Below are 10,726 nucleotides of genomic sequence, written 5' to 3'. Positions count from 1 at the left end.
CTTGGGGAAGTGAATCATCAGACGGAAGACCTTCCTCTCTGTCTGTCCTCCTCTCTATATATCTGACTTTGTAATAAAAATAAATAAATCTTAAAAAAAAGAAATCCTACATAAAGAAGCCTTAATAAAGACAAGCAAATTCTAATAACAGTCTTGATTGACTTAAGCATAGGTCATCTTCATAGATTTCTCCCCTCTGGCAGAAATGACAGGTTTTGTGTAAAGTAACACAATATCGTATGCATGGTAGCAACTGCTGAGCATGTGTCATTTGAGACTGATCCAAGAAAGAAGACGGCTCTTTGTGGTGAGAGGAAGGGTTTAAGAGCTAATGAAGGAGATCATGAGGCTAATGGCTGGATAGCCAACTGCTAGCAGAGTCAACCAGGGAGATCTCAAACCTCAGTAACCACGCCAACCCCCAGTTTCCTCTTCTTTGTGGTTGGGCTAATAATAGTATCTGCCTCATAGTGTTGTTTTCAGGACTTGGTGAAATTTGCTACAAACTGGACAAGATAAATTATATAGCGTATGCATTCACAAAAAATGAGCCTCTATATTTTTAAACAATTCCAGTTTTTTTAAAACCTTTTTACAAGTGACTTTTTTTTTTTTTTAGATTTACTCATTTTTCTTGGAAACTTAGGTTTACAGAGAGAAGGAGAGACAGAAAGATCTTCCATCTGCTGGTTCTCTCTCCAAGTGGTTGCAAGGACTGGAGCCGAGCTGATTCGAAGTCAGGAGCCAGGAGCTTCTTCTTCTGGGTCTCCCAAGAGGTGCATGGTCCCAAGGCTTTGGGCCATCCTCCACTGTTTTCCCAGGCCCCAAGCAGGGAATTGGATGGGAAATGGAGCAGAAAGGATATGAACCAGTATCCTGGTGTATATAAGGAGAGAACTTTAGCCATTAGGCCATTGTGCTGGGCCCACGAGTGACTCTTACATTTAAATCTCTGGGATCTCCAGACAACTGCCCCCTTATTGATTGGTGCCCCAGAAAGACTCAAATTTATTATATCCAAACAGATATCTTCAATCTACTTCTGCACAAAATAATATAAAAACTAAACTTCTTCCTACTGTTTTTTTTCCCCAGATATTAGGTCACCAACTAGCAATAGTCATTCCTGAGTCTTTCCCCCTGTCATATCTAAACCATTAGCAAATTGTGATGATTCTCACTCTAGAATGTATATTTGAGTCCGCTGCGCTCCAGTACTGCACCACTCCAGTACAAGCCTTCTAAACGGAGCCTCACAGGCTCCTCTTGCCACTCTCTTCCGGACAGCCCCTTTTCACAGATGTGAAACATTTTCTCTCATGCGTTAAGTTGATTCTGGGCTCTATTTTCTCTCCTACCATGTCACAGCACTCCTACCGACCGCCCTTGTTCTTAGACATGGAAAATTCTCCCCACATCGTTCAGCCTGGCTGGTTTGTCCGTGATATTACACTGTAAGCAACCCTTAGGAGGTGTTTCCTACCACACTGTGCAAATCAATTCTTTCCATATCGCAAACAAACTTATTTGAGTTCTTTCCATAATCTGTAATTATCTTCTTATTTCGTTTAGTCACAAGTAGGTAATTGACATTCTATGAAAAAAATAGATTGTGTGTACATTATGAAGCAAGCCGCTTAGTCTCCATCCTTTCACAGATCGGTATGTTTGCATAATCAGTGTAAGAACAAATACAAATTCCAAATAAAAGGCTTAATTCTCTCTGTTCAAAATATTTTTCTTCTTTCTTTTTCCTTTTTGGCACAGCACATTTATTTTAGAAAGCTCTGCACTGTAACTATTTTCTCCTCTCTGCATGAATCCATCTGGAGAGCAGACAGGCCTTTGGTCAGCATTCTTGCCCAGAAACACTCATGGCATACTCTTGGGACCATCTCTCTGAAATGCATTCATCAGGAAAGATTAGGTCCCCGGTTCACAATTTCTGGAGAGAGTAGGAGCCTCACTTTAGGGTCCTGGCTCCAAATTGCCAGCTTACTTCCTATTTTACAGTTAAATACAGCTCATTTTGACTTTGGCCAAAATCAATTAGCTAACACTGATGATGGATCGCCTCTTAACCAGGTAGTTACAGTGAACTGTATGTGACGGGGTACTTAAGAACAATCAAGACCTTTTACTTGAGAAACATTTATCATTTATCTTTTTTTTTTAAATACTATTTCTTTATTTGAAAGGCAGAGAGAGAGAGAGAGAGAAAGAGAGAGACAGAGAGAGAGAGAGAGAGAGAGAGAGAAATTTTCTATTCTCTGGTTTATTCTCCAAATAGCCATGACAATCCCAGCTGGGCAGGAGCTAGGATCTTCCTCCGGATCTCCCACATGGATGGCAGTGTTTTTACAATGTCATGGGGTTGTACTGAAGCTGGCAGGTAGAAGGAGGTGACTGCTCTTACTTGAAAAACCGTTTGGATCCCTTGTCATTTCACTAGTTCTCTGTGCTGCTTGCTGTGCTGTTGGATGCTGGTCCTTCCTGGTATAGGCAACCCAAACTTACTGCTGTTCACTGCTCCTCACTCCTAGCTAGACATTTTGTAATGTTGTGCTGTGTGGGTACACTCTTTGCTGTCCAAGCAAAACTCCAAAATCAACATCAGGGAAGCTGCTTCACCATCGGGCAATATTAGGATACTTGTGGGCCCTGTGCCTATATATCTTCATGGGCACCTTCCTTCATAAAAAAATTGAAGAAAATTCTGTTTTACAACTGTATATTTATGAAGACAAATATAATTCAAGCTGTATTCATTGTTATTATATTAAGGTTTTTTGTGTGTTGATTTTAAGAGTGTAAAGTTAACACGAGTTCATTTGGAAGGTAGGCAATGTGGCATGGCTGGTTAATCAGTTGGGACACTTGCGTCTTTTATCAGAGTTCCTGGCTTATGTCATGGCCACTCCACTTCTTATCCAGCTTCCTACAAATGCTCATGTTGGGAGGCAGCAGGTGATGGGTTCAGTGCTGGAGTCCTACCACTGTGGCAACAGACCCAAATGGAGTTCCTGGCTTCTGGCTTTGATCTGCCACAGCTCCGGGAGTTGCAAACATTTTGAGAATGAACTGGTGGGTGAAAGCACTCCTGTCGCTTTCCTGTGTCACTCCCACTTTCTACTCTGCCTTTTAAATAAACAACTAAATTTTAAAATTTTTATTTAAAAAGTTTCATTATATTTTTAATTATTACCAAGATGGAGTTCCATAGGCTCAGGCTTTTTCCTTCCCACCATCCTCATTCCCTCCCAGCCCTTTGCTGTTTTCCGCTATATTATTACAACATGGCAGTCCATTTCAGGGCCTTCAGAAGATATCTTTTTCCATAGCAGAGGAAGGAGAACAGGAAATATTGTACAACTACCTCATCCCAAATATGACAGCAGATATCTGGATGAATGAAGACTCTAAGGAGGACTATGTCCTTGTGTTCAACTGAAGAGAGCTTGTTTATGATTTGTTGTGTAAACATTGCTTTTGGTCAACCCCATTGGGAGTTCTGTATCCCTCCTGTATTTTGTTTCCCAATTCTTTAACCAAATTAGGGAAGTTTTTCTTTGTTATTTCATAAATTTATTGTTAAATCCCTCTTCCCTTGCTGTGCCTTCTGGAACTCGCACAACTCTTATGTTCAGCCTTTTAATAGTGTCCCTTAACTCTTGAATACTTTTCTGAGCTTGACTTACTGATTTCCCCCCATTGTTGAAGCTTATTGATTTCCCCCCATTGTTGAAGGAAATGTCTTCTAATTTTGAGATTCTTCCTTCTGCCTAGTTCATTCTACTATTGAGGCTTTCCACTGATTTTTTAATATGCTCTATTATGCCCTTTGTTCCTAATAATTTGGTTTGGTTTTATTTCAATGTTGCTATTTCCTGTGTGACATATTCCTTAAGTTCCTTGGACTCCCGTGTGTGCTTCTTATTGTTAAGAAGCTTTATAACAAGTTTTTAAATTCTTCATCTTCAATTTATTTGTTATCTGCTTCAGTTAACTCTGAGGTTGGCAAAGGTGTTTGTTCCTTTGCAAAGGAGACTTCAGTAATATTCATTGTGCCTCTCTACTTTGGCTCTTGATCATTGCTATTCTGGTTATCAGTTTCTTCTCCTTAGGACCGGTTCTCCATAGGCCGATTTTACTGATTGTGTTCAGTACCCGGTTCTTCGTCTGCAGTCACTTGTGCCACTCCCTCCAGTGAATTTCATTCCAGGCTCTTATGCTAGGCTCCCACCACAGTCTTTGTAGCCCCAGCCTTTGGCTCACCAAGCCCCACCCCCTGTGATCCAGTGCTGTGGCTGTACTGTTGCCTGTATAGTCTTTCTCCCTCTCCTGGTTCGAGCAGTGTGCATGAGTTGGGAGACACCAGCTATTCTAAGTCCCTGGCTTGTCAGTGGTGCTGGTATTGCTGAAGCCTGCTGACTGTGAAGTCTGAAGGTCACCTGAGCTATTTTGGGTGGAATCTGTGGGATGACAAGTGGTTACTATTTTCCCTGTGAGACCAGTGCAATGCGTTGAGCTGGGAGTGAGTTTTCTCCTGGTTCAGTGCCTTTGGAGCTTGTTGTTGTTCCTCCAGCCCCACAGCCTTTTCCTCAGTCCACAAGATGAGCCCAATGTGGCACTGGTGGAGGCCGGGCCTCCTGGATGTTAGGCCTGAAGGCCACCTGGAACTTTCTCGAGTGGAACATTTAGAATGCCAAGTCAGTACTATTTTCCCTGTGAGACCAATGTAATGCGTTGAGCTGGATGTGGGTTCTCTTCCACCTTAGCACATGTGGAGCTCACTGTTATTTCTTCGGTTCCCCTCCCCCAAGCTTTTTCTCATTGCACTAAATGGTATCCGATGTGGCACTGGTAGGGTTCTGAGCTGCTGGTTGTTAGGTTTGGGGAATAACCGGACCCATCTAGTGTATAACCTATAGGATGCCACATGGTTCTGTTGTCCTGTGGGGATAAGAATCCAATCCAGAAATGAGCTCACTGTGAGTTTAGTGCATATGCATATCACTGTGGTTCCTCCAGCCTCATAGGCGCCCCTTGTGGGGACCTGAGCCATGAAATCCACCCTGTTCCTGCATCCCCTGCTTTGCAACACTGCTCTGCCATCTCTGCTGCTTCCCAGTTTCCCAGTGTCCATGAATCTCCAGGTGTCCCTCTGCTGCTGGCCTGTCCTCTCCTATTTCCTGGTATCACAGCCTCTCTGCTTCCCCCTGGCTAATAATTTTCCACCTGTTTCAACATGTCTTTATTCTACCATCTTGTTTTTTTCCTACAAAACTTTGTTTCATAGGCTCCAGGGTCCAGGCTCCAATATTAGTTTCCCTTTTGCTCCCTTGGGTGAATTCAGCTTGCTTGTTCTGAAACTATTCTTTTATGAAGGTGTATGGTGTTGGGTGAAAGCAACTCAGAATTTGGAGTTCTTTTAACCTGCATGGGAGTTCCTCAATGTAATAACTCTCATTTAAGCATTATGCCTATGAGCCAAAGTAAGGGCAGGTTGGTTGGGCTATGCAGCAGCGTCAGCTGGCAAGGGCTTGGACTTGGGCAAGTCTTGTTGAGCTAAATTGCAGAACCATCTGGAGAGTGCAAGATCCGGGATAGGGAGTGGGTCCAGAAGGGAAATGATGGGTGTCTCTCTGATTGACAGCAGTACTCACGGGTGAGCATGAGAACCATTGCTGGGGGTGGGCCTGGCAAGACAGTTGGTGGCACCTATTGTCACAAGTGTGGCTGGAGGGTAGTTAGGCTTCAATGCCCAATTATGTGTATGAGAGCTGAATGAGATGCGGGTCAGAGTGAACCAGTCTGCTGCACATACTGACAAGCACAGGAAGCAGGACTTGGGGTTTGCCCAATGGAGGTTATTGGAGAGGCTGGGCTGCAACTCCCTATGTTGTACGTGAGGGCAGAGTGTGTGGTGCGCAGGGTTGGGCTAGGCCACAGGACCCATTGACTAGCATAAGACATGGATCTGGAGATAGATCTGACCTAGCACTGTGTGTGTAGGCTGATGTGGGTAATAGAATGAGCGGTCCCCATACTGGCAGGCATACATAAGAGTCAGGTCTGGGATCACCTCAGATGAGATTTCTTTGAAGGTCCCCCCAATTAAACAGCTGGACTGAGAACGCCAACCATGGGGAGAATGGCATGACCTGTGGCCTGATCATACAGTGCATGTGTCAGAATTGGGTCTCCTCAGTGGCTTAGATAGTGCAATAGATGGCATGCTCAGATGCACACGGAGGTTATCACAGGCTATGGGAGCCTGCAGAAGATACCTGGTACTGAGACAGAGGAAAGAGTGCAGAACAAATTGGTCAACTACCCCAGGGAAGCTTGACAGCAAATTTCTGGGTGAATGGAAACACTAAGGTGGACTATTTCAGCCAATGGACCTTGGAAGAAGTTCCTCATCCCTGAATCTGCAAGCTCGACAGCATGTCAGAACTATAGCAATCACTTGAGCAGAACCCTCAGAGCATGCTCCTCACAGAGGACCCTGCGATGACATCGGGTGGCTGGTTCCCATCCCCAGGTACTATGGCATTTAGGAGGCTGGATTCACTTCTCCCCTTAACTCCCCGCTTCCCCAGATATAACAAGAAGAAAAAGAAAATTTGGAAATAATTTTATCACCCATTTTCTCCTAATCCTTGACCCTTCCCACCCAGATCAGCTATGTAAACATTATCAAAAATAAGAAAAATAGTTATGCCTAAAAAAACTGGAGATTACATTCAACATTTTTTTAAATTGCTCCTTCAAACTTTGTGGAAGTAATGGTGGTTGCCATCCTGCCAGTCCAGAGTCTTACCCGAGCGTATCCTGCTTTGAGGGTTAAAAAGCACTGAGAGATCATCTCAGACACGAGTGAGAAGAAGGGAGAACCAGTAAAACCTGAGTGAAGGCAAGCTGATTTGAGTTAGCGGTGAGCTGAGTGGGTAGCTCTGTTGTTGGTGATTTATCTCATTTCTCAGTCTCTGAGTACTTCCAAAATGAATGGACTGAAGAGGAATGAAGCTGGAGGCTTAGGCTGGTTGTCGACCATCACAAATACACTGGGCAGTAGGCCTGGTGAAATGCTTTCAAGAATATAAAGGTTCTGCATATTATTGCGAGACCATATTTGTAAATTTTCTAGATTTCTAGTTGCTTCTAACTTTTTCCAGCTTTATAGACATACCTGTTCAATTTCTCTAAGGGTTTTATTTATGCTTGTTTAAGGTCATCTTCTGTTTAGTCTGATTTTTTTCAGGTACTGAATTTGCAGATTCTTTATTAAATTGGAGTCCTTAATCATGAGATTTTGATGTGTAAGTGTCTTGTACTGAATTTCATAAGTAGAGCCTCCACAATACTATGTGTTTCTATATAAGGAGAAACAACAGCTTGTGCCATTGTAATATTTTAATGAACTTGTAGCAGAAAAAGCATGTTGACAATGAAATACACACATTTCATTGAAATATGTATGTACACATTTCAGGAGAAAACAAGCCTTTAAAACTATTGAATTGGAGATCATCTCAGTTACACTTGTGGCTTCCATATTCTTTGATTGTCCAAAATTTAAAGTTAAAATATTTATTTATTTATTTATTTTAAAGATGTATTTATTATCATTGGAAAGCCGGATATACAGAGAGGAGGAGAGACAGAGAGGAAGATCTTCCGTCCGATGATTCACTCCCCAAGTGAGCCGCAACTGGCTGGTACGCGCCAATCCGATGCCAGGAACCAGGAACCTCTTCCGGGTCTCCCACGTGGGTGCAGGGTCCCAAAGCCTTGGGCCGTCCTCAACTGCTTTCCCAGGCCACAAGCAGGGAGCTGAATGGGAAGTGGAGCTGCCGGGATTAGAACCGGCGCCCATATGGGATCCCGGTGCGTTCAAGGCGAGGACTTAAGCCGCTAGGCCATGCCGCCGGGCCCTAAAGTTAAAATATTTAAATTATATTAATTAGTTATTAGTCAATGACTGCACACAAGCACTAAATAGTGATAATTAATCAAAACTTGTCAAGTTGAAAGAAGGAAGCCTTATGATATTTTACAGACTTTATTCAGGGATTCAAAACATAGAGAATTATTGGAATTTTATTTTTGCTTATTGAATTATTGGAATTAGAAAAATCAATTGAAGGATAAATGCAAAAAGATTCTATATTTGCCTAAAATATCAAACTGAGATCTTCACATGCATAAAAGAAAAACCAGGAGAAACACAGATGTTAAGGATGAAGTATTTTTTTAGCTGATGTATATAAACTCACTATGTTATCACTAAAAAATAGATACATATAGATTATTTCAGTGTGAAGGACTCCTCATCTGTGTTGATTGGACCTAAATAGGAGAATGATGTTTAATTATGTGTAATACACTCTAAGAAGACTTTAAATTTAATGGGAGTAGAGACTTTTCTTTAACTATTAGGAGTAGAAAAATTGCATAGAAATACGTATAAGGCTGTTACATCACAGGGGGATTATAGTCACCGTGTGTACTCTGCCGAAATTTGGAACCAGGACCAAATATATGTTACCATGAAATACATCTTTAAATCAATGCAAGAGAGTAGAAATAGTGCTGTCTGGAGATGAAATAAATTGCCTGGCCAGGTAAGTTTTCTCTTGATCAATGGATGTGTTCAAGCAGGAAATATTTGCCTATTAATATCCGTTTAAACAAATTTCAAAAACATTTAATTTGTGTTATTTTTCATGATACAGTTCCTTAGGCGGTGTTGGTTTCCTCCCTCAACCTCACCCACTTTCCCATCTCCCTTATTTCAATTATGTTATAGTAGTATAGTCCTTCAGCAATAGTCAAAAATCCAAAATTCTGTTATTTAAACCTATTATGACATTATAGGTATAGATAATAATGGAAAGTTCAGATCCTTTCATCAAGATGTATTTAACAGCTTCACTGGGAGTCCTCCTTTTATTCAGGAGTAGAGATGTATATTGCAATGTGTCTTCACTTCCCAGTATACTAGTCTTCATTCTACAGTTCCTGTTGGTGAATGTATGTATACACATGTTTACCTACATAAAATATCCTTCAAATTGCCTATTTATATTTTGCATGAAGGTTGCCTTATGTCAGAGAAAATATTTGTCCTTTTTGGATTAACTTATGTCACAGAGCATAATGGTGTCTGGTTGGGATCATTTTGTAGCAAGTGATAGACTTTTACTCTTTTTAATGGCCGAGTAGTATGCCATACAGTAGATTTACCACAGTTTTTTTATCCATTCCTGTTTGGATGGGCAACTGGATTGTTTCCTTACCTTTGCTCTTACAGATTGTGTTACTGTAAACAAAGTATTGCAGGTCACTTTCTCATATGCAAAGTTCATTTCCTTTGGTTATACTCCCGGGGTGGAATACCTGGGAGTCATGTGGTAAATCAATTTTCAGTTGTCTTAGCACTCTCCATACTGACTTCCATAATGGCTGCATGAATCTACATTCCCATCAACAATGGAGTAGGGTACCACTCTCCCCACATCCATACCAGCAGGGGTTGTTAGTAGAATGTGGTAGAATGTATGCCAATCTCACTGGAGCTAGGTGGAAATAAAATGTGTGTTGTTGTTGTTGTTGTTGTTGTTGTTTTTTACATTTTCCTGACTGCTAGGGAGTCTGAGCAATTTTTTGTATGCCTATTAGAGACACCTTTCACCAACAAAGATATGTGGATACTGAAAGTGAAAGGAAATTGAAAGAAAAGGATAATGCAGGCTAAGGGAAAGTGAAAAAAAAAGGCTAAGGAAAGAAAAGGCTAAGGAAAGTGAAAGAAAACGATATTGCAGGCTAAAGGAAAGGAAAAACAAGCTGGGTAGCCATTCTGATACCAGATAATGTTGACTTTGACATGGAAACACATTAAAAGAGATGAAGAAGGACACCACATAATGATCTAGGGATCCATTCAGCCACAAGAAATCAACAAAACAAATGTGTATTCACCAAACGCCAGAGCACCTAGCTATGTGAAACAAATATTAGTGGATATAAAGGGGGAGATAGACTGCAACATAAGGATAGTCGGGGAGCTTTACACCCTACTAACCGCAATGAACAGATTGATAAGACAGAAACTCAGCAAGGAAACAGAGCTCATCTGAACACTAGAGCAAATGGACTTAATCGATATCTACAGAATTTTTCATCCTACAGAGAATACACTTTTTGTTTCATCAGTACAAGGAAGCTTCTCCAGGACTGATCATATTATAAGCAACAAAACAAGCCTCAGCAACTTTAAAAAACATGAAAAATCATAGCACGCATCTTCGCAGACCATCATGAGTGAAACTGGGGCCCTACAAGTCAAAATATCCCAGAAGATATTTAAATACTTGAAGATAGAATAATGTCTTTACCATACAGTAATTTGAGGATCTGACAATAAAATGTTTACTTTTAATATATTTATTGGTTCTGTGAAATAGAAAGTGCTAGCAAAAAATAGCAATGTAGAATGATTTCTACGAGAGTGGGATAAATAGGTCAAGCAAAGCAATTTTGTTCCTTAAAGGAAATATGGATGTGTGAGTTATAAAAGAAGTGATACATTAGAGAGAGAGACAAAGCAAGAGGCAGTTTGAGAACTAGTGTTTGGAGGAAGTAAGAGCTGTGATTTCAAAGAAAACCAAAATGTTTCTGAGGACAGTCTTTCATGGAAGTTCACTGACTCTCCTCTCCC

This window comes from Ochotona princeps, chromosome 9 (genome assembly GCF_030435755.1).
Source record: "Ochotona princeps isolate mOchPri1 chromosome 9, mOchPri1.hap1, whole genome shotgun sequence".
NCBI lineage: Eukaryota > Metazoa > Chordata > Mammalia > Lagomorpha > Ochotonidae > Ochotona > Ochotona princeps.
The sequence above is the reverse complement of the archived record's forward strand: the minus strand, read 5'-3'. Positions refer to the sequence as shown.